The 21877-nt window shown below is 47.5% G+C and overlaps 1 protein-coding gene across 3 annotated transcripts in view; it reads left to right on the top strand.

Moving 5' to 3' along the window:
• Positions 1-1161: 1161 nt before the first annotated feature.
• Gpr161 (G protein-coupled receptor 161) overlaps positions 1162-21877 on the top strand; it is a 38557-nt gene continuing 17841 nt past the window's right edge. The window contains exon 1 of one of the 3 annotated variants that reach the window (XM_028864391.2): positions 1162-1364. The gene's annotated coding sequence lies outside the window, so the exon portion shown is untranslated. Of the gene's footprint in view, positions 1365-1450; positions 1869-18723; positions 19088-21877 lie in introns of those variants that run through there. The other 2 variants (XM_037211302.1, XM_028864389.2) reach the window with 2 other exon arrangements.

Raw genomic sequence — 21877 nt, 5'->3', positions numbered from 1 at the left:
CATCTAATTGGCTGGATGACCTAGACTTTGAAAAGGACTTAGCTCCTAATTTTTCACCGAATAAAAGCATCGCATCACACAGAAGAGCAAGCCATCCATTTACTGTTCCCCCTCATTATCCCACTTGTTCCCTAAAGCAGTTGGGGGGTTAGCAGGTGGTAGATAGTGAATTATTATTCTAAATGCTGCCCAATAATAATAAGGAGGCAGCTCCCACAGTGTCAACCGGCAGACAAGGGAATAATTAATGCACTTATCCAAGCAGATGGATTTCAGAGGGATTTGAGTACTACTCTAAGCTCACTATCAGTATTTTATTTATTTATTTTCTGGAACTTGACAACAGGCGTTATTACTTTGTATCTGATTATTATGCTGACGCATGTGCTCTTCCTTTATGATTATTTCTTTTTCTTCGCAGTTGTACGGTTCGCTTCAGTTTTTTTAAGATTAAAGCATAGAAACCTAGGGGCTGGAGAGAAGTATGAAATATGTGGGATGAGGAAGAAGGAAAGAAAGAATAAGAAGGAGCTTTCGTCTTCTGCACAAGCAGGCCCGGGTCTTTATTCTCTGTTTTTTCTCCCCCTTTGTTGAGAGAGGGCATGGAGGCATTGTAAAGGTCTGTTTACATCCACTCTCCACTCCAACCTGCTTTCATTCCTTAAAGTCTGGCTTTGGGGTTATTAACTGTGATATTGCCAGGGTCCAGGACAAAGTCTGGTACTAGACAGATGCCCTCAGTGGTTGGCTGGATGAAGGTGAGTAAGGGAAAGGATGCCCAGAGTCCAACTGGAGACAGGAGGAGGAGGAGGAGGAGAATGCAATTGTGGAGAGGGAAGAATCCGAAAGTACTTGAGGGATGGAGAGAGAAATGGAAACGGATGTCCCTAAAGGCTGGAACCGGGAGAGAGGAGGTCAGAGTAGAAACCACAAAAAGGTTTCCAGGGGGAAAAGTGGGAGAATGAAGAGGGTGAGGGCGAGACAAAGAGCCGCGGGCCGAGGCTGCTCAGAGGCTGGTCGTGGGAAGAAATGGGGAAAAAAGTGGCCGGGCGGGCGGGGAGGCGGCCGAGGAAGGGGCGTGAGGGAGGAGAGCGGGGCGGGGCGCGGGACACCGGGCATCGGGGCTCGGGGCGCCGGCCGGGGCGGCGACGAGGGCGGGCGAGCAGCGGGAGGCGGAGCGCGAGCGCCTCAAAGTTCCTCGGCCTTGCTCCGGGCCCGGGGGGCCGCGTGCTGCCGGCGGGAGGAGCGAAGCGGGGCTCGGCGGGCTGAAACCCGAAACCTCGCGTCCCTGGCGCGGTGCGGCTGGGCTCGCGGGGAGGAAGCGGCGGGGAGGCGGCCGGGCCCTGAGCTGCCGCGGCGCTTCGGTGAGCACCGGGCGGGAGAGGTGGTGGGGGGCGCAGGCCCGGGGCGGGACGGGCTGCCCCGGGATGGAGCGGCGCTGAAGGCATTGTGCTAGGCGCCGGCCCGGCTGGGTCTGCAGCCCTCCCCCCCATCCCCCTTCCCTTTCGGCGATGTTCTGCTTCTCCCGGCGCCCCTCTCCCAAGTCTTCTTGAGGCTGGTTCCCGGCTGTACCGAGCCTTGCTTTTGGGGCGCTGGCGCTTTCGCGTCTGGCTTTGGAGCTCTTTGTGGGAAGAGCCTGGGGGGCGCGCCCCTCCGATCGGCCGGAGGCTTTTTCAGAAGCCCACCTGGTTCTGCCGAGTGCAGCCCGCTCCATCTACCCGGAGCCCCTCTGCACATCCCCTGGGAAGGGAGAGCATCAGTGCATGCCCCGGACTCAGCCGAGGAGGGCCGCGCCCCCTGAGGCCGGCTCAGGAATGGGGGTGTGGGGCACAGCGGCTGCGACCCCAGCTGGAATCCGTGAGGACCAGGTGAGTAACATCCTCCTGGTCAGGACTCAGGGTGTCCTGTGCCAGAGCCTGGGTGGGAGGCGAAGCCAGACGTCGTCCGCCCCGTGCGGTGGAATGGGCGCCCCTGCTCCTCAGATCTGTGAGAGGGAGATTTGGTTCGTTGGGGGGCTGGGGAGAAGCACTTTACCAACTGGGCCAAGAGCTTAAGCCCCGGTGCATCCTATGGACAAAGGCATGTGGCATGAGGACGTCTGTTGGGATGGCCCGACGCGCTTCAGAGCAGCCTGCTTACCAGTGGCTGCAGCCGGGCGTTGGCACCTTTGGGTAGCACAACTCTGAGACTCTGCCTTTTCATTATCGTACCTCTCACCCCTTTTGCAAAGTGTTTACAAGAGCGGCCATTTAGTCCTCCTCCCTGCTAGGTAGGGAGAAAGTTGCAGTTTTGGAGGGAAAGGAACTGGGTTCAGTGATGTGCCCAGGGGGAGACATTGATAGATCAGACTGTCTTAGGTGCTGGAGGCTGCTGGAGCTTTGGAATCTGTCTCCTCAGGGTAGAGCCATCCTGGGTTGCAGCCTAGCTTCTTGGAGCCACGACTTTGCCAAATCGATGATGTTTGCCTGTATAATGTATCTTACTTTCTTCAGCCACTTTGAGAGCAGGTGAAAACATGAATTTGTCAGCTCCTCTAGGAAAAATGGGGAGGGGGCGAGGCCTCGGGTTATGTAGCCAGGCTTTTTACCCGCCTTCTTCCAGAGCCCCTCTTCCCGCCCTACCCTACACCCACCTTATTTTATACTTTTAAGGCGCTGACAGCTGCTTTCATACTCACCTTTTAAATCTATTCACGTGACAGCCCTGTGAACTGCAATTATTGTCCCCTTTGATGTGTGAGCAAACTGAAAGCCAGGAAAGTGAAATATTTTTGTTTGTTTGTTTGTTTTGTCTTGTTGGGACAGGGTCTCTATGTAGTCCTGGCTGTCCTGAAACTCGCTATGCGGCCGGGGGATGGCGGGGTTGCCTCCCGACTAAACTAGGATCTTTTGACTAAGCAATGCTTTGCACGTGGGGGTCATTTGACTCAGGACTTTTTGTCCTACTGGCCTAATGAGATGGGAGTGAGCACAGAGACCTTCTCAGGAAGAAGTCTGCTTGGTATTCTGGTACTAACTTCAAGACCTTCGGTCCCCAAACCTGTGTTGTGGCCCTTTGCATGGGGAGTCCTCTCACCAAGGCATATGGAGAAATCAGAGCGTGTGTGCGCTCTGTTTGGAGTCTGAACTTCACCCGTCATAAGTGTCAGCAGATCCAGGTAGAGTCCCTTGGCACACACTCCATAGGCCATGCTATCCAGGAAGCCAGAGTACAGGTTGGGCAGGTGGGCTGGGTAAGGTTATGTGCAAAGTGACACCCCATGAGGAGGCAGCCAGCTGTGGATACTGTCACAAGGTCCCAACACATTGTTGTCTGATGTGAGCTTTGTGGAAACTGTAAATTTTTGTGGGGGGCAAAAATCTCATTTTTTTTTAAATTGGCTTTTAATTCAAAACTCATTTTTGTTAAATATGCAGAGTAATTGAATTGTGTGTCCAGGTGTTTTGTGATCTGCAGACTGACAGTATGCAGCCTAGATTAGGCCTTTTGAGACACAGCCTATCTGAACCATTGTAAATCATGACTGAAGGGGAGAAGTGGTGTCTTTAAACCCCCAAAATATTAACGGGGGGGGCGGGAAGGTTAGCTGTCAGTGTGCTTTGCAGTTTTGAGGAAGGATTTAATACTTCATTCAACTTACCCTAATCTTACCAATGATCCTATCCCGTCCCAAAGAAGAATACTTTCAACTGGTTTTCGGTCTGTTTCTGGGGTCCTTTTCTTTGCCTGGCTGTGGAGAGGGTAGCGCTCATGGCAGATATATTCAAGGAAAGTTGGGAGCATGAAGGAAGGAGTTTTCAGTCTGTCAAGTCTAAATGCTGATGAGGTCCATTTGCATGTTTGTTTTGGTCTGTGTTTGTGATATACTGGAGTCATAGGCGACACTGGGAATAATCTGAAGGTACTGCCCGGCCCTGCCCCTTACAGTACAGTGAGGTACCTGGTGATAGAGCTCATCTGGTATACAGTAAGTTTTCAAAAACACAGGTTATTAGGAAAGATTTTTTTTGACATAGGAGTATATAGAAAAATTAAAGTTCTTTTCACATCTCCTTGATTATTTTTCCACCTCTGAGGTAACGACATCATATGTATTTCCTTCCATGTCCGTGTGTGTGAGTGTGTATGAGTGTGAGTGTGAGCGCAAGTGTGTATGTGTGTGTGTGTACATGTGTGCATGTGGGAGCCAGGGCTTGATTACCTTCCTGCACCTTACTATTTGTACTTTGACAGTGTCTATAATGATTTTGGCCATGCTCACCCCTTTACCTTCTCTTTCTCCCTCCCTCTCTAACTGAGCCCCCTCTGCCCCCTCTAGCCCCCCTCTACTTTCATGTCATTTTTGGACATTTGATTAGGGTTGCTTTGCATGTGCATAGGGCGAGGGGGCGTAATTTACTGGAGCATGGGCAACTTTCCATGGCCAACTTTATGTACTGAAGAAAGTGTCTCCCTACCCAGTTCTTCTGAGACAGGGTCTTTTGAACCTGGAGTTTATAGCCCTCTAGGCTGGCCAATGGGCTCCAGGGATTCTCCTGCCCCCTCACTCCAGTGCCAGGGTCACAGAGGTGGGAATGAGACTTTTACATGGTGTGGGATGTGAACACAGGTCCTCATGTTTCCAAGGCAAGTACTCTATGGGGGAAGAGTCCCTCCAGCCCCTCCCTCCGGGCCTTTTCAGTGCTTATGTATTAGCATGCCTGGAAATATAGGCGATGTGTAATATATGGTTTATTTACACCACAGTATAAGACATAAAATAATATTGTCTACATTTCTAACTTTAGAACCAACCTGAATATGTTGAATATACTTTTGAAAAAATAATATATAAATGGGGATATATATATAATTTCCAGTTTTGATTGAACAATATGACATAAAAATCATCCAATCTCAGTAGTAATAGCAATAATTCTTCTCTCTCTCTTTCTCTCTCTCTCTCTCTCTCTCTCTCTCTCTCTTTCTCTCTTTGAGACAGGGTCTTACTGTGTAGTTTTGGCTAGTCTTGAATTTACAGAGATCCACCTGCCTCTGTCTCCAAGTGCTGGGGTTAAAAACCTGCATCACCACACCCTGCAACTTTATTCTTTTAAGTGGCTGTATAGTGCTTTATAGTGTACTTACTGTTATTTAAACATTTCCCGATTGATGGGCTCTTAGATTGTTCCAGCTTTATCTATCTGCCTATCTTTATTTATGTCACATTTAGAATATTCCTGGATACAAATTATTTCTAGAAGTAGAATCTGGGTCAAAGAAGATACACATTTTAAGCAGTTGTTTCTTTCTTTTCTTTTTGAGACAGGGTCTCACTATGTAGCCCTGGCTGTTGCAGAACTCACTATGTGGACTAGGCTGGGCCTCGAACTCACAACTCACAGAGATCCACCCGCCTCTGCTTCCCAAGTGCCAGGATTAAATGCCTGCACCACCACACCCAGCTTAACGAGTTATTTAAAGAGTTCCCTTTTGTCTACTGAGGTCTGAGAGAGTGTTGTAAAGGAGATCTAATTATTGTACTTATGTAAGATTGCTTGCTTAGGGTTAGGTCATGTAGTTTAAAAAAAAAATCACAACATTCAAAATTGTAAAAGTTATATAAAGTAACAGCTCCACCCCACTCCTGTTCCCAGACCCGTATTTCCTTTTTGACTTATAGCCAATGTTGCCAGTTTTTGTTTTTCAGATCTGATCCATACACCCACAGGTGGAACAATATGTATCGTTTCTTCTTTTTTCTTTTCCCTTCAGAATGAATGCGGCACCGTACTTTATACCCACTTCTGCATATGACATTTTGAGTTTATCCCAAGTCTTAGAGAACAACATTGGTTGTGAGCATTTTAAATGCTAATAGATTCTTCTACATTCACTCTTAACATTTAAGAAATCAACTTGTATCTCCTCTGATTCCTCTGTCAATTCCTTTGCCATTTCTCCCCTTCTGGTGGATTGGAATCTCATCAACTTAAGAAGCCCCGCCTGGATTCTGGACTTTGGTCCACCTGTTGCTAACAAATCAAATGTTTTCCCTTTCTGCCCTTTCTTTGTTGCATGCGTGTTTACCTTTCATGAGCTTAGGTTTGTGTTGTTTCTTTCCTGATGGCTCTCTGTTTTCTGTTTTTGTTTTCCTGAAGCCCAGTCCAACTTCTCTTAAGCTTTCTCGAAGCCCTGTCCAAACCCCGTCTCTTAAGACAGAAACTTAGAGGCTAGAGATGCACACTTGCCTAGCATGAACCCTGGGCCCTGTCCCCAGCACGAAATAAAGCATTTATGGTGACATACACTTTCCTAAATTGTGTCTTTCTTTTATGTATTTAATTATTTATTTTTCAATTGAAAAAAAAGTGTCTAGAGGGGTTGAGAGATGATGTCTCGGTGGTTAAGAGCCATCTTACTGCTCTCGAAGAGGACTGGAGTTCAGTTCCCAGCTCTCATGTCTGCCGCTCACAACTGCCTATAAACTATTAGCAGCTCCAGGAGAGGCTGGTCTCCCTAGGTATCTGCATTTACAAGCATGCGTAACCCCTCTCCCTTCCCCACAGACAGGGAGGGAGACAGACATGCTCAATGCCGGAGCCCTTAGCTAGCCTGGCATGCAGGAAACCTTGGGTTCCAGCACTGGGGATTGGGGTACACACAGAACTACTGCATCTATCCTCCTCCCAGGTTCCCTCTCTTCTGTGATCTCTGTGGTCAGAGTCTGTATCTCTCCCCAAGTCTCTTTAGCCAATCTCTATTTTCTTTGCCTTTTTAAGGGATGTTTCCCACCACGTCTTAAGGGTGTGCTTTCCTTGGGCAGGCAGAACGGGAGCAAGGGTGTGGTGGGCACCGGGGACACTGTTGAGGTGCAGAGCTGGACAGCGGCAGTGTCTGGAGAGCTGGGAGTGACTTGGGATAGCAGAGGTGGGAGACATCTGCTAATGAGTAAAGCCTGCAGGTGTGGGGATCACGTGGTGCAGCCGTGCCTGTGTGTGGAACCATCAGTCTGGCAGAGTGGGAAGGGACAGATTGGAGTGGGGGTGAGATCAGAGATAAGAAGGAGAGATGGAAATGTCTAATTCCTCGGGGGAGAGGATGGCGCTCTGAGATGGGTGATGTCAGTAAGGATGAAGTCTGGAGCTAGACTCTAGTGATGCACAGGATGTCTGCCATAGGGAATGGAACAGATCAACATTTATCAACATGCACACACACACACACACACACACACACACACACACACACACACACAAAAAAAAATCTTATTTTGCCCTGTATGGACATCTAAGGCTTGGACATGCTCATGAATTGACCCAGGATCACTGTCAGGGTCAGGATGAGTGTCAGTCAGAGCCGGAACCCTCTCAGGATTATTTGACAAGAGCAGTTGAAAATGTCCTGATTTTCTGTTTGTTTGTTTTTTTAATTTTTAAATTGCATGTGTATGTGTATATGCTTGCATGTATGCATGTGCAGTACATGTGTGTCCAAATGCCCTCAGAGGCCGGAAAACAGCATGAGCTCCCCTGGAACTGTGAGCTGCCTGGCCTAAGTGCTGGGAACCGAACCCAGGTCCATTGCAAGTGCATCATGTGATCTCAAACTGCCGAGCCGTCTCTCCAGCACATGATGCTTTTTAAAAACAGACAGGGTCTCCAGCCCAGAATGGGCATGGACTCCTTGTGTAACACAGAATGGCTTTGGTCCTTTTGCCTTCACTTGCCCAGGGCTGGGGTGACAGGTGTCTGTCACCATAAATGCTTTATTTAGTGCTGGGGACGGGGCCCAGGGTTCATGCTAACAAGTGCATCTCTAACCCTCAAGTTTCTGTCTTAAGAGACGGGGTGAGTAGTATTGTTCTACATAGTGGAGAAACATGAAGAATCGTGTATGGGGACATTAGGAGCCAAGATGGTGAATTCTGTTTCTTTGTATATGTCATGTCTGAGGTGCTTGGATGTGTTATATATGGGAGAAAAACATCTAAGGGTGGTGGATGTGGGTCTGGTCTCTAGGCTAAAGATGGAGAGTTAACTAGCAAAGGTTGAGAGAGAGAGAGAGAGAGAGAGAGAGAGAGAGAGAGAGAGAGAGAGAGAGAGAGAGAGAATGGAGAGAAAAATTATCTAAAGGACCTAGAGAGATGGCCCAGAGGTTAAGATCATTTGCTACTCTTCCAGAGGATCCACACTTGCTTCCCTGCACCCTTGGGAGTGAGTTATAGACCAGTAAGCTCTGATGCCTTCCATATGCTGACTTCCTGCCTTGCCGTGTGGTCTCTCATGTTCTCTCACACATACTCCGTCCCAGATGCCCCCCACCGTGATAGGAGGCAGTCAGAGGATGCTTAGAGTTTTAGCCTCTAAAACCATGAGCTGAACCAAGTTTTCCTGAGAAAGTATGCAGTTTGAGACAGGTCCCTATAGCAAGAGAAAACAGAGGAATGGACCCAGTTTCCTTTTTCCTCGTTGTACTTACATCTGGAATTATTTTACAGATTTACTGTTTGCGGTCCGCCCCACCCTACCCCCACCCCCCATTTGTAAACTTGCTCATATTTGCCTCTGTTGTGTTACAGTGTAAAGAATAGCCGAGCAGAGAGTATCTTCAGTACATACATTTTTGCTCAGCGTAGTGAGGGATGACAAGGAGAAAGCCCACGGGAGGATATGATTATAGGAGTGTCTGGAATCCTGCAGCAGAGTGGCTATTTCCAGGAAGGAGAGAGGGGACAGCCTGTGTCCTTTAGGTATCTATCTCATATATGGCCACTGGAGAAAATACATCCAGAAGAAATATTCCTGTGAGCCATTTAAAAATAATAATGCCAAGACCGGGCTTGGTGGCATACACCTTCATTCCTAGCACTCAGTAGGCAAAGGCAGGTGGATCACTGTGAGTTTGAGGCCAGCCTGGTCTACATAGTGAGTTCTCAAGGAATCAATAAATGTATTGAGTTAAATGTAATAATATTGTCATTTTAGCAGTATGGACTTAATTAGTTTGCTTAGCTCAGTGAGGATAATCAGTAAAAAAATAAAATAAAATTGAGGGCAAAATTTAATTAGCATGTAATCATTGTTTGCCTTTAGTAGAAGTAATGGTTTTGGTCTTCTGAGTGTAGCCCTTCCTCACTTCTTACTACTTCCTTATGTGTGTGTGTGTGTGTGTGTGTGTGTGTGTGTGTGTGTGTGTGTAAGGGGTTGTTTTACTTTTCTTAAGCATATACAGTAAGAAATATTGCTCCTACAGGACAGGATTCTCCCACGCCCACATGACTGATATTTTTGACTAGCTGTTCTTTGTTGAGGAGCTGATTGGCATAGCCAGTATCCTCTTCCTGATTTGCAGGCAGCACCTCCCCTTGTGTGACAACCCCAAATGCCTCCTGGCAGTTCCAGGTGTTCCCTGCAGAGGGCGCAAAATCACCTCTCCTAGGAGTAGTGGTTGTGCTGGACAGTTACCTGAGATGTCTGCTTGGATTTACCAGCCTTCCCCAACCGTCCTGATTCTCTTCACTAACATCACTGCGAGCGTTATTGCTTACACAGGAGAGGTCCTCTTTTGAAGGGAAGGGCTTATGAGGCAAAGGAATCGGGACATGGGCACCCATGGTCACAAGTAGAGATACAAGTGTGACCCAGACCTCGCTGTGGAGAGTAGGTGATTGGATACCAAATGCTAAGCCAGTTTACCACTGGGAGGAAGTATTCTTCTGTACTTAGCTTCAGTCTTGGAGCTTTGAATCCCAAATGCAGCCTGGGAAGCTTTCGTTTCACCTGTTCCTGCCTTACATTCATTTCATCTTGCTAAGTAATCAGCTGGCTTTGATTACATTTGTGATAGGATGGATTAAATCGTTCATGCCTTCATGTATATAGGCATTTTAGAGTTTACCTTGGTAGCCATCCCGCCAACCACTTTACCCATGTTTCCTCAGATGTTCCCTTTGGCAATCACATGAGGTAAGTTAATTCTTTCTTCTTCCTCATGGAAAAGTTGAGGATCAGAGAGGTTAAAGGATAAGATCATCAGAGCCCAGACCTAGGTTGGGTGAGGACTCCAAAGTCCATGTTCTTCTATTGATTAGCTTTTGGTCCCTGTGACAAATACCTGAGATAAACAACTTAAGCAAGGGAAGACGTATTTTGCCTCATGGCTTACGTGGGTCCGCCGTACAGTATGCTGGTTCCACTGGTTCCGAGCCTGTCATGAGGAATAGCTTGATGATGGAGAAGATGCAATGATCTGGTTATCTCTTGATGGCTGGGAAATGGGGGGAGGAGGATCTAAAAGGCACTCCTCCTAGTGAGGTACTTTTAATCAGGCACCCCCCCACACACTTTCCACAACTTTGCAAACAGTCCATTAAATTATGAGTTCATCAATGAATTTATCCACGGGTTGGGCCATTGCCTTTATGTGTGATCCAGTCACTTCCTTAAGCCACGCATCTCAACGTCGCTTTGGGAGGGAGCCGTATCTTCAACACACGAGTCTGTTAGGGAGATGCTTCAAATCCAATCCATAAGAAAGTGTGTGGAGAGAATATAAAATATTTATCTTCTCAAAGGCAATTGATAACGTAGAAGGCATTCAGGAAACATTTATTTGTAAGTCACCTGGAAGGGAACACAACCTCATTTAAAAAACAAACAAACAAAACCCCCTTGTGCTGTATAAAGATCCATGTGTCTGAAAAGATAACTAAAATGGAACAGGAAAACTGTGGGTATGGTGATGGTAACAACCATGGTAGGAGCAGAATGTTCCAGAAAGGCTTCTTCAGAGTTTAGCTCAAGTGTTAGTCAAGCCGTGAGCTACATGCTATTCAAATACGTAGTAATAAGTGGTGCTAGGGAGGTGTGTGGCCTGGGGCACAGGAATGGCTTTCCCAGCCCACGTGAATTCTCCCTTGCCTTTTATTTTCTCTTCAACTGGAGGACACGCCTAAGAACAAAAAGCTACTGGGAATTAATTACCATGTGAAAAATGCATTTGAATTTTCTTGACCACAAAGACATTTACTGTAATATCCCTTATTGAGTGTACTTGGTTGGGAGGACCCCTCTCAGTGACCACCACCAAATGGTCCACTTAGAGAATGTGAGGTGGGCTGGAGAGATGGCTCAGCAGTTAAGAGCACTGGCTGCTCTTCCAGAGGACCCAGGTTCAATTCCCAGCAACCACATGGCAGCTCACAACTGTCTGTAACTCCAGTTCTAGGGGATCTGACACTCTCACACCAATGCACATAAAATAAAGTTAAATAAATTATTTAAACGAGAGAGAGAGAATGTGAGGTAGGATAGTTTATATAAAGTAAATAAAGGGGAGTATGGCAGCCAGGACCAGTGACATTCTTCCTTGCACAGGCTGTTCAGACCTTCTGCATGGACCCCTATGGTCTCTGCAGGAAACTCAGGTTTCTCCAACTTTGCCTTTTGGAACAGCCCAGGGCCAACCGGTCGGTGTAATTGAACGTAATTCATTCTGGTGGGTGAAATCCAATGGGACTCAGCAACCTTGCTTTCAAATCCAGCAGTTTCTTACATATTACTTACAAATTATTAAAGCCAGATTCCAAGCTCTGGCTGTTTGAAGGGTCCCCTGTGTCTGGAACATGCTACCGTTGGCCCGAGCCACATCATTTATCATGGACCTGCCCGGGAGAAAGTCAGCCCACCTCAAAGACGCTGGAGGAAGCGGCTCCTCTGAGATGGAGTGCGTACCACTGACCTTGGTGTGGAAGCCTTCCCCGCGGAAGTCACTAACTCTGATTTTACACACGCTGTTAGTGAACTCAGCAGGCGAACAGCAGGTTGAATATAGGGAGATAGATGGAGGCTAAAGGTTAGCAGAGCAAACTGAAAGCATAAACTAGAATAGGCAAGTCACCATGGGTGTTCTAGTTTGCTCTCTGTTGCTGTGACAAACACCACCACCAAAAGCAACTTGGGGAGGAGAGAGTTATTCATTTGCTTACACTTCCAGATCACAGTCTATCCTTGAAGGAAATCAGGATAGGAACCATAGAGGAACACTGATTGCTCGAAGTCAGGACAGGAAGCATAGAGGAACACTGATTGCTGGCTCACTCACCCACTCACACTCGGCTAACTTTCTATGATATTCCAGGCCCACCTTCTCAGGGATGGTGCAGCCCACAGTGGGATGGACCCTTGTCATATCAGTCATCATTCAAGACAGTCTCTCACAGACATGATCTCAGGTCAATCTGATATAAGATTGTAGGCTGTGTCAGGTTGACAACACAAACTCACTGGCATGGTTGGTGTTCAGGGACGTAGTATGATCGCTGTCAGTGTCATGGGGAAGCGGAGTTCATGTGACAATGGCCCACTGTCATAACCCACTCGCTGATGAGTTGTGAAGCTAACAACCTTGGAGGTTTCAAAATGGAGTGAAAGCGTTGGAATTGCTTCCTAAGGCCCAGGTATGAGGGGATTTGTGTCTTATGTACGCTGTTTTAAAATGTAGGGAAAAAGCACTGGAGGAGGGCTTGGTGGTTAAGAGCACTGGCTGCTCTTCCAGAGGACCCAGGCTTAACTGCCCGCACTCAAATGGCAGCTCGCCAGGGTCTATAACTCCCATTATTCTAGGGGCTCTGATGCCCTCTCTGGCCTACTCTGGCACCAGGCACACACATGGTGCACGGACACACATGCAGACAAAACATCCGTACACATAAGAGAGAACATTTGGGAAAGTATGATGGATTTCATGTATTCTGCAGAAAGGCTGACTAGAAAGAGTTAACAAGCTATTAATAACATCTTACTCGGTCAGAAAGCTCAGCTGTCCAGAATGGAGCGTTGCAGGGGGTAAGCTCGTCTTTAAGTACAGTTTTAGAAATCGGGACTGGAGGTGCACTCCTCGGTGGTTACATTGTATGCTTAGGGTGCCATGGGTAAGGGTGAACCAGTTAAGGTGGTGGGAGCTTTTGCACCAGGGGTTGAGGATCGTGAGACAAGGACGGTTGAAAAGGGGGTGGGAGAATGAGTGGCCGCCCCACAGCACCTGTTCTTACCAGCTCTTGGATGGCTCTGTAACACCCACACGGCAGTTCAGCTTCCTTGGCATCTCTCTTTCCATCCTTGACCTGGGTTTGAAGTTGGCTTGCTTTCCTCGGCAAGGAAACTTTCCTACAGAGAATTTCCAGCCACATGCTCAAAAGTTGGCTCTCCTTTCATTAAGCGTTGGGTTTGAGTTTCCTTAGGAGAAAGGGAAAAGGGCTGAAAGCCATCACTAAATCTGTTCCTTTTAGATTAGTGAATGGAGGCCAGAGGTCAACATCTGGAGTCTTCCTCAATCATGCTCCACCTTATCTTTTTTATAAAAGTATTTTTAATTATAATTTATTACTTGTGTGTGGATTATCTCTTCTACCACGTGGTCAGGGAATCCAACTCAGGTTGTCAGGCTGGGTGGTGGCAAATGCCTTTACCTGCTGAGTTATCTCACTGACCCTCTACCTTGTGTTTTGAGACAGAGACACTGAACCTGTTACTTACCCATTGGCTACACTATCTGGCCAGTGAGTTCTAGGGATTTCTCGCTTCCACCCACCCTGTGCTATGGTTACAGGGGAGCTCCGCCACACCACCTGTTTCATATGGGCTCTAGGGACTCAACCCAGTCTTCCGGCTTGCTCTGTCAAGTCCTGTACTGACTGAACTATGTCTCCAGCCCACAAAGAAGACACACATGGCCTGGAGTAAAGGGATGGGTGCTGAGCTATAATAAGACACAGTTGAATTCTAAGTACATTCCACATGTGGAGCCAGATTCCCAAATGGACTAGATTTGGGATATGAGAGAATGAGGCTCTGAGCACCTGGAAGGATGGGAGTACCTCACATGAGATGATGAAGACCGTGGGAAGAACAGGTGGTTTGGGATGTGTTAGGCTCTCAGTGTCTGTGACAGGAAAGCGGAGATGTTGAGTGGCCAGCTGGATGCAGGAGTCTGCAGCTCCTGGGGGTGCCATTGGTGTCTCCCCATCCATGCTGGGCCTTCTAACCAGATCTTGGTCCAATAGCCTGTTGACTCATCATGGCCACTTCTGGCAACAGCATCAGGTAGACTTGGAACGGCCCTGGCAACAGCATCAGGTAGACTTGGAATGGCCTTGGCAACAGCATCAGGTAGACTTGGAATGGCCCTGGCATCAGCTGCAGATAGACTTGGATGGCCTTGGACCGTTCTGACCTGGTCTGACCTAGTTTTGCTGGGATTCCTGTTCTGGGGGCCATGGTCTGGCATCTTTCCCTTCTTCCACTCAGAGGAATCACATGGACCAGGCTGGAATGATCCAGTAGGAGAAAGATGCTTGACTGGTGGGCAACTGGGAGTGCCACTCTGGGAAAGACTTTCTCTGCCATCGGGTGACTATAGAGCCTTCTGTTTCCCCAAAGCATTTTGTCACGACTCTCCAGACTGAGTTGTCTTCCTTATATCCTCCCCTGCCTGTTTGTGGGTCTAAGGGAGGCTGAGACAGACTTTCCTGACCCTCTGGTGATTATGCTGACTGGTAAACCTGGACAATCGGAAGGCAGCCATGACCATTGCTAACCAGGGCTAGGAGAGGGGCCCCTAAACATTTCCTTCTGAGAGTACAGCTTTGCGTGGGACTGAGTGTTCCTTAGACTTTCCAGCAAGACACAGCAGAAACAACAAACATTTTTAACACAAAGTCGAGTTTTGTTTTACCTTGTAACTCATTCCAGCCTCTGAGGTGCAGGGTGGTGCTTCATGATTTCATACAGAGACTCAGTCTTGAAGTCACGGAGAAGGTGTCGGGTCCCTGGAGCTGGAATTACAGTGGTTGTGAGCCACCTGACATGGACATTAGGAACCAAACTCAGAGTTCTAGAAGTCCACTACTCTGAACTGCTGAGCCATCTTACAGCCCTGAGCTTTCTTTATTTCTCTATGACTTCCCTCACTCTACGAGACAGCAAAGTTAAGGTGAAGATGGACAGATTCTTTTTTTTTTTATTTATTTTTATTTTTTATTTATTTATTTTTTTGTTCAGGACAGGGTTTTTCTGTGTAGCTTTGCACCTTTCCTGGAACTCACTCTGTAGTTCAGGCTGGCCTCGAACTCACAGAGATCTGCCCGCCTCTGCCTCCCAAGTGCTGGGATTAAAGGCATGCGCCACCACCCCCAGCTAATGGACAGATTCTTATAGAAATTTTTATTGTGGTGAAATACACAAATGCCCATGGCCTAAAATTTACCATCTTGATCACTTCTAAATGCACTATACGGTCCCATGGAAGTAACTACATTCATATTGTTGTGTAACCATTGTATTCACTGACTGTAGAACTTGGCAACTTGTGGAAGTGAAGCCTGTACCCACTGAACAATAATTGATGTCCCCTCTGACTTCCTGAATCCTGGCAACCGTCATTCTGCTCTTCCTTTTCATGATTTTTTTTCCCCCTTTTTTTGGAGACAGTCTTCCTGTGTAGCCCAGGCTGGCCTTGAACTTTCGATCTCCTGCTGTGTCACTGTGTCCTGCATACCTCATATAAGTGGAATCACAAAATAGCCAACTCCTGTGACTAACGGATAGTGTCCTTGGGTTCATCCATGTTGTAGTTAGTATACATTACGACGTCCTTCCTCGTTTTAAGCCTGAATAAAATATTGTAACACACAATATTTTGCTTACCTATTAATATGTCAGTGGGCATTTGGGTGGCTTTCATATCTTAGCCGTTGTCAATAAGGAACACGAATACCAATAGCTCAGAGACTCTGGTTTCAGTTCTTAGCATCATCATTAGTCGTGGGCACCATGGTGTGCATGTGGAGCTCAGAGGACAACCTTGTGGGGTTGGTTTTCGCCTTCTGCCTTTATGTGGGTTCCGGGAATAGAACTCGGACATGTGGTGCCTGTGTCTTCACCTGTGGATCCATCCTGCAGGTCTTGCTCTCAGTTCTCTTGCATACATACCCAGAGTGGGACTGTGGATCATACAGTAATTCTCTGCACAACGTGTTTTCAGGAACGACTTTCTGCACCGGTGCTACCATTTCACGCCCCTCACCCGTAGTCTGCAAGGCTGGGATCAAAAGTATGTGTTACCATGCCCAGAGAGGGACAGTTTTTCTCGTCATAGTGTCACCAACACTTGGTTTCTCCGTTTCTGTTTGTTAATGAGTGGAGAGATCTCTTTGTGTTTCTATGACTTATTTGTGATGTTGAGCATTTGCTCTTGGCTGCTTGCTGTCTTTGCAGAAACATTGTTCGGATCTTTTGCCTGTGTTCCAATTGGGTTGTTTGCATTTTTGTTCTTGGCATTTTAGGTGTCTGTTATGTATTCTGAATATTAATGCCAGATATTTATATCAGATACATAATTTTCTCCACTTCTGTGGGATACCTTTTTATTCTGTTGAGTAAAAAGTGAGTATTTTAGCCGGGCGTGGTGGTGCACACCTTTAATCCCAGCACTCGGGAGGCAGAGGTAGGTGGATCCCTCTGAGTTTGAAGCCAACCTGGTCTACAAAGTGAGTTCCAGGACAGTCAGGGCTGGTACACAGAGAAACCTTGGGGGTAGAGTGGGGGTGGGGGTATCTTTGAATGCATACAGTTTAAAAAAGATTTAGGAAATCAAATTTGTCTATTTCTCTGTGTCTGTCAGAGAGAGAGAGAGAGAGAAAGAGAGAGAGAGAGAGAGGGCGAGTGAGAGAGACACACACAGACAGAATGTGTCTATCTCTGGCTCTCTCTCTGTCATTGTGGCCTACACCTTTGGTGTCCTGTCCATGATAGCATTGTCAAGTCCAGTGTCCTGAATTCGTGCATTTCTGGCATTATCCCAAGCCCCCGGTCTCCTCTCATATATTAGTTTGCTTCTTCTCTTTCGACAAAGTCACTTGACAAATAGACTTATTAAAGATTATTAACTCTTCATCCATTCATTCCACAAACAGGGAGGATACTCTTAGTAGGTTTTAAGCTTCAACAAGAGTAGATTGAAAGGAAAGAGCACGGAGCCCAGCTGCTGGATCTGTGCAGCGGCGGACGTGTGGGTGAGACGTGAAATGAAATGATCCTAGACCACGTAGACACTCATGTGTTGTGATGAGTGGATGGGTTAAAGGTCAGTTGGCAGCCGCAGAACCAGCTTGCAGAGCTTAGCTTAATTACCTTTAACTGAACCTTTCTCAGCCCATTTCCTATTTTTCCGTAGTGGGTACTTAACATGAACCCAGGCACTATTTTTGGAACTGTACAAATATTGACAGACTCTAGAACAGGCACTCCTTTTTCCTCTACTTTACAGATGGAAACTGATGTCCAGGGAGGTTAAGTAGCAAGTCAAGAGCCTGGATCTGGACAGATCCTGAGCAGGCACACGTTTTATGCTTTCCTGGACAGGGTCATAGTGGCCGAAGCTAGCAAAGAACCCTACACCACAGACTCCCAGCTGTAGTGCCGAAGGATGCTGCAGAGGGGTTGCTGACTGTGTTTCTGCCCAGCAAATTAAGAATTCAGAAAGAGACCATGAGGTCATGTGGGTTCCCATGCTTGCTTCTTTTCTTTGCCTTGATGTATTTCCCCAAGCAGACCAGAGCGCAGATCTAATTCACACACCAAGAGGTTCTGAACAAGCACGTGACTGGCTTTGTGGGACCCAGCAGGGGGAGCAGAGCAAAGCACTGAACACTATAGCTTACTCTGGGAAGGCCAGTGGGGGCACACCTGCCCAGGGTAACCGACTTTCATGTGACTGCCAGAGCATGATGAAGGGAGACTGGGGAGAGAGCTCTGTATACACATAGGTATGGAGACCGGGACCCTGTGATCCCTTTCTGGCTCTAGTCGAGCTGTGTGGCCTTGTTTGTGAGTGGGATTGGAGTGGGGGTTCACACTGCTTTCAGTTATCTGAAGTACGAACAAGGTGGTTATTAGAGCCTCCTCCCCAGCTCCACCCACCCCCAGCTACTGGGACTGATGTACCTAAGGTGCTTTGAGGTGCACAGATGATGAGCCTCTGGGAGTGTCATCAAAACAGCACAGTGACCTCCTTGGGGCTTGTTTAAAGTGATGCTTTGGAATATCTCCTCATCTGGGGGATAGCTGAGCATCTCATGTGTTTCTGTTTGCACTCGGTCCCCTTAAATGAAGGCATCTCTGGTCCTAGCCTTCCAGGCTGATCAGCGCTTCCTGAAATGGGTCGTAGGATATGAAGGGGAAAGTCCCATCTCAGAGGGAGAGACTAGCTGCAGGAAGGCAAGGCAAAGGAAATGAGCCATGACCTCACTCAGGGGGTACCCAGGGTTGTCAGAAAAGAACCTTCTGCCAAAATGAACTTATTTTCTCTACGGCTAAACTCCAGAGCAGAGAGTCCCCGTCTTGTCCTGTCTAGTGGCCCAATTGTTAGAGAAGTGTTAGGCGTCCTGCCTCCTTCATCAGTACCTATTGCTTACAGTCTTTCTGGCTGTCCTTTGGTGGTCCTGTGGAAGTAGGGAGGTGTTTTAGGGGTTCTGTTGATGTGATAAAACACCATGACCAAAAGTAACTTGGCGAACTAACAGTCCATCACTGTGAGTAGTCAGGGCAGAAACTCAAGCAGGGCAGGAACCTGGAGGCAGGAACCTGGAGACAGGAACTGAAGCAAAGGCTTTGGAAGAACACTGCTTACTGGCTTGCTCCTCGTCGCTTGCTCAGCCTGCTTTCTTATATCACCCAGGACCACCTGCCCATGGTGGCACCACCTCCAGTGGGCTAGGCCCTCCCACATCGATCATTAACAAAGGAAATGCCATCTAGACTTCCCCACAGGCCACCCTGGTGAAGACATTTCCTCAGTTGAGGTCCCTTCGTCCCAAATGATTCCAGCTTGTGTCAAGTGGACAGCACACTAAGCCAGCATGGAACGTCACCTTTGCCTCTGCATGTGGACTGTGACACGGATCTTCTGACCCTACAGATGCCTCGCTCTGGAGCAGAACAGCCTTTCTACGCTTTCATGCAAGGGCAAGCCATGAGTCCGAGAAGATAAGGAAGTTTCCAGAAGGCAGCTGAGACAGCAGAGGAGTTGGTGTAAGCTTGGCAAAGAGGTAGAATCTTGACATGTTGAATGCAAATCATGATGTGTTAGGCAATTAGTCAGGGCTGAGTTTCAAGTGACAGATACTTACGGAAGTTATCATAAGTCGGGGGCAGGGACAGTCTGTGTATGTAACCGAGAAAAACAAGATTTTAGAATCACAAGCTCGTCCATGAGCATTTGTAGACGGGTTAGCGTGCATCTTGTCCCTTTCTCTTCCCAGGGCACCACACTACTCGCTCTCACTTTCCTGGCAAGCCTTTCCTACATAGTGTCAGAGTGAGCAGCCGATGCAAAGCTACCGTCTTGTTGTGTCAGACGATATAGCCCCTCGGTTTGACTGGTTTGTCCTCTAACACTTTCAGCCAGAGTCCTGAACCTGGAATTCTGTCATCCCCAAGCCAGCGGCTGTGAACAGATTCACCCTAGGTCAAGCACTGACTGCTGGAGCTGGAGGTGATGCTGGATTTGCCCCAGTGAGAAAATAAAAGAAAGGCCATTTCCTAAGTAGAACGAGGTTAAACTGTTGCGGCGAAGGCAGGCTTGTGCCAGATGTTGTTTTAGGTGCTGGACACAAACAAATTCCATCCTCACAATTCCTCCATGTGGAAGATAAAAGTCATTCCATTGGCAAGGAAAAGCAGAAGTCAGGGCATTCACCTTTAGTCATGGGACTAAAGTGGAAAGGCTAGGTTTTATTTACTCCAGGCGGTCCGGTGTTGGTCCGTATGTGCTCTCAGCTCCTAACCCCCTGCCACCCTCACTGACTGAGGCAGGAATAGGATATGGAGTAGGAAATGCAGCACAAGCCAGCCACAATCAGAATTCTAGGGAAGAAGAGGAGGCAGGGTCACAAAATATCCAAATTTGGAGTCACGAGAGAGAGAAGCTGCTAGTGTGGTAATTCTGTGCTGGTGGCGCGAGCCTCGAAGTGTTTGTACTGGAATCACCACACAAACAGGTTTGTACAATTCACAGATATCGTCTCTGTACTCTCCAGCCCTGCCTTGTGTTTTAACTTTTTTGAAAAAGGATATTGATCGCTGTCTTGAGTGACAAGGCTTGGCTTTGGATGACTTGAGGCTGTTGCCAGGAGTCTAAGGCAGCTGATGGTTTACTGTCTTTGGAAATGGATGGCCAGACTAAAGGCAGCTCCCAATGAGGGTAGCTACCCTTGCATCTGTGGCCTTAAAGGTAAAGATGCATAGCTGCCAGCCTTCCTGGGTCTTTAGCTTTTTCAGGGACAATTGCTGATCATGCATGGACACCCCACCTGTGTTCCCGTCTAGCTGTGCATCGGAAGCATTGAATTGTTGGTCAGAGCAGTGTGCAAGCTCAGAAACACCTTTGTGCCTGGCAGCAGAGGGTGCTTAGGAGAGTAGACATATGAGTCACACTGGAATGTGCTGCTATTCAATGGGCCCTGGCTTGTCAGGCCCCTGGGTATGCTGGCTGTCAGCCAGGAAGCCTGTGATGGCTGGGGCCTTCCCAATCCTCTCTCCGGCTCTTTAAAGCTCAATTGGGGAGGGATCTGCTGGGGCTTGCGCCTGCCCACTCTAGACCTACTGGCAGAGACTAGGAATCTGGGTGAGCACCTCTTTGGCCCACATTCTTCATCACCCTCCCTGGGAGGGTTGGACTGGGAGACCTCAAGGACCCTTGCCAGCTCCAGCTCCTCATTTTGCAGTCACTGGTGGGCTTGCTAACAGGACCAGGGGAGACTCCCTTGGTCTCATCTCCTGGGCTGGAAGCTTTGCATCCATTTTTATTCTCTGGGGGTGGGGGTGAGGGGCACCTTTATGATGTTAACTCTCTTACAGAGTATTAAAAGTCATTTGCCAGCAAAGTTATTCAGTTGTTCACTGTGTAGCAGTGAGCCTGACCAGGTGCTGGGACATGGGACCAAAGTCTCTGTCCTGAGGACATAATCATTTGTAATATTTTTTTCACTCCAGTCACATCTTTAAGGGCTTCCTGTTCAGTTAGCCAGGAGGGAAAAAAAATAAAGGTGGTCTCACTATAGAGCTCTGGTTAGCTCGGAACTTTCTATGTAGACCAGGCTGGCCTCACACTCACAGAAATCCACCTGCCTCTGCCTCCCGAGTGCTGGGATTAAAGGTGTGCGCCACCACTGGCCATCTCAAGTCTCTTTTCTTAATGATTGCATTACAACTATTGCAGCTGTCTCAAGAATGGTATGCTTATATGAAGGCTTTGTTTGGGGATGCCAACTAATAGTTCACTTAGAGGCAACAAAATCCACAACTTGGCAACTAAAGGTGAAGACCAGAAAGAGCCTTGCAAAGATATGTGCTTGTATTCGGCACACCTACAAAGCGTCTTCACGACACAACGCTGGGGAACTAAGACATTGCATAGCTGGATTAAGACTTAGAATATCTTAGCAGCTTGGAAATATGAGCTGACATGCACAATGCAAACTTTAGTAGAAATGATGGTTGTACTTAGCTTTAGAAACATTAATTCCGTATGTTCAAGACTGGGGACATCTGCCTTGACAGTATTTCCTATGATACAAACTTGGTGTAGGATGAGTTGACCACATACTTATGTGAGCCCAACAGGGTGATATAATTGCTACAAGAAAAATGTGCTCTTAGAGTGAATACTGCAAGGACATTGGTCCTGATCCTGAAGACATTGACTCTGCACTTGACATTAGCTAGACTGTATACAGAATGGTATATTCAGTTATGGATCAGAAGGGTTGTAGACATCCTTGAGCCAGTGCAAAAGCAGATGGGGGGGGGGGTCTTGTCTTAATAAAGGCTCTAGACAC

Source organism: Peromyscus leucopus, chromosome 15 (genome assembly GCF_004664715.2).
Source record: "Peromyscus leucopus breed LL Stock chromosome 15, UCI_PerLeu_2.1, whole genome shotgun sequence".
Taxonomy (NCBI): domain Eukaryota; kingdom Metazoa; phylum Chordata; class Mammalia; order Rodentia; family Cricetidae; genus Peromyscus; species Peromyscus leucopus.
The sequence above is the reverse complement of the archived record's forward strand: the minus strand, read 5'-3'. Positions and strand labels throughout refer to the sequence as shown.